The sequence below is a fragment of the Penaeus japonicus genome, unplaced genomic scaffold (genome assembly GCF_977035675.1).
Source record: "Penaeus japonicus unplaced genomic scaffold, GWHDUDI00000001_assembly GWHDUDI00000027, whole genome shotgun sequence".
Taxonomy (NCBI): Eukaryota; Metazoa; Arthropoda; class Malacostraca; order Decapoda; family Penaeidae; genus Penaeus; species Penaeus japonicus.
Window position 1 is genome coordinate 31457357 of NW_028234429.1, and position 2500 is coordinate 31459856.

Here is a 2500-nt window from a genome sequence, read left to right on the forward strand (position 1 = left end):
ATTTCTGTGTCTGTGTATATGGGTGTGTGTATATGAATATCTGAAAGTGTGTGTGTGTGTTAGTGTGTGTATATATGTGTGTGTGTGTGTGTGAATGTGTGAATGTGTTTGTGTGTTTGTGTGTGTGTGTTTGTGTGTGAATGTGTTTGTGTGTTTGTGTGTGTGAATATCCGTAAATGTGTACATGTGAATATCTGGAAGTGTGTATGCGTTTGAATAGATATAAGTGTATTTACGTAAAAATCTGTCAGTGTGTGTATGTGTACATCTGCAAATGTGTGTATATGAGTATATCTGAAAATGTTTACACGTGAATACATACAGTATATGTGTCCATTTCACGTAGCTCAGCCAACGCTTCCATTCCCCCACAGTGACAGAAGTAAAGATAACCCTTACGATTTCTGAGAACCATTTCTGTCAGGAATGTCTTACCTTTGAGCATCACTTCAGGACTTGGTGGAAGTTCGTGAGGATAAGTCACAAGGAGGAAGAGGAAGACTAGAGAAGGGTCAGAGAAAGAGTAGGAAGAGGAAGGTGAAGAGGAGAAAAGAAAAGGAGCAATGGGAAAGAGGCGGAAGAGGGGAGGAGAAGCAGAAGGAGATTCCTTTGCAAAATGTCCTTTCACTTTTACGCCACTATGTGTTGCACATTTCTAATTATCTAATGTGTACGTGTAGTTGTGCATGTGTGTGTTGGTGACTGTACCTTCATGTTTACATTCCGTGGTTTTGTGTGTTTGCATGCGTGTGTTTTTTGTGTGTAGGTATGTGTTTGTGTGTGTATGCTTGTGTTTTTGTGTGTAGTTATGTGTTTGTGTGCATGTGTGTGTTTGTGTGTGTATGGGTGCGTTTGTACGTCTTTGTGTGTAGGTACGTGTTTGTGTGTGTTAAGATTTTTTTTTTACATCTTAATAAATGAAACAAAGAAGGAAACAACATTGGAATTTTCTTTCAACCTTCACAAAAAGGTACATATTCTTCTATCCTCATTATCGCTTATTTCTATCAGCTTCCTCTTTATTTCTCTCATCTACTTACCTCTTTCTTTCCACCTTTATCTAGTTTTCTATTTCAGGCAAGAAATTCCTAGTTCTCATCTAGACGAAGGATGATGAGAAAGGAGAGTTTTCAAGCAGGGATCTTACCGAGAAATGGAATTCCACTATTGAGAATATGTCTGTTGGTCTCTTAGAAGCCCTTTTTTATATGATGTTTCTGACTACCTGTGTCTGTCTGTTTATCTGTCTTTCTCTCTCTCTCACTTTCTAACTCCCCCTCCTCTCTATCTCTCTTCTTTGCAATACTAACTTTTCCTTTAGGATATTTTGATCCTTTGCTGCTTGAATAACGCTTGCGGGGAGAGCATTCTAAGGGACAGGCTGCTAGTATAACTTACGTGGGAATGTGTGTTTCTGCATCCATTTGCTAATCGATAAGTTCATGAACTAAATACCATGTTTTGACATTCTCTCTCTCTCCTTCTCTCTTTCATTCTCTCTCTCTCTCTCTCTCTCTCTCTCTCTCTCTCTCTCTCTCTCTCTCTCTCTCTCTCTCTCTCTCTCTCTCTCTGGCTGTCTCCTCCCCCCCTCTCTCATCATTTCATTTTACTCCCCTATTTCACTTCTGTTCTATGGTCCATTTTGCCAAAGAAAACATATCATATAAAGATTATAGTCACAGGATCACAACGAAGGAGGGGGAGGAGGGGGAGGAGGGGAGGGAGGGTCTTATTAAATAATATGGGGAGTTCCTAAGAGTTTATATAGTCAGATAGTTCATATGAGTGTCTACTTTCTCGATAAGAATCTCATAAAGTCTGATTTAGTCACGGCCCATCATCAGTTAGGCCGAAGAAAAACTTTTTTTTTAAATCTATTTTTTTTGTTTTTTTTTTTAGAATGTTAACACTTGAAATACCTTCGACTTCTATTTAGCAGTTGATTAGGTTAATCATTCATTTTTCCTTCTACATTACAAGTGACAAAAAAGTCACAGGATCTGGTCTAGTTTTCGCAGCCGTATAGTAAGATCGGAAATATCAGGGACCTGGAGATACATAGCTTGATCTTGTCACGTAGGTTCCGGCACCTTTAAATACTCGTGTCAAGAGATCTCATGATTCCTGCCGCCAAGCCAATCTGTCTTTTGACTTCCTGGCCCGACAGCCCAGATTCCTTTATGCATTCCCAAGATGTGTAAAGGTCTGGCTGACTTCGATCTCATATTTGCAAGCAGGTGCTGTCTAAACAGGTTCTCCGAGAGAATACTCCCAAAGTCTCTGGTATTGTTCCTATTGTTCTAGAACTATAAACCACAGAGAAATTCAGACAGGCTAGCATTGACGAAGGTCATTGAATTGCTACAAGGATACGGTCTATTATGGTTCTGCCAAGGGTGAAATTGGATAGTTCAGCATCTAGTGCCTCAGCAAGTTGTTTCTAACACGGCTTTTAAGCATGAGAGCATACTGGGCAACGTGATGCCTTGATCGTTCCTGC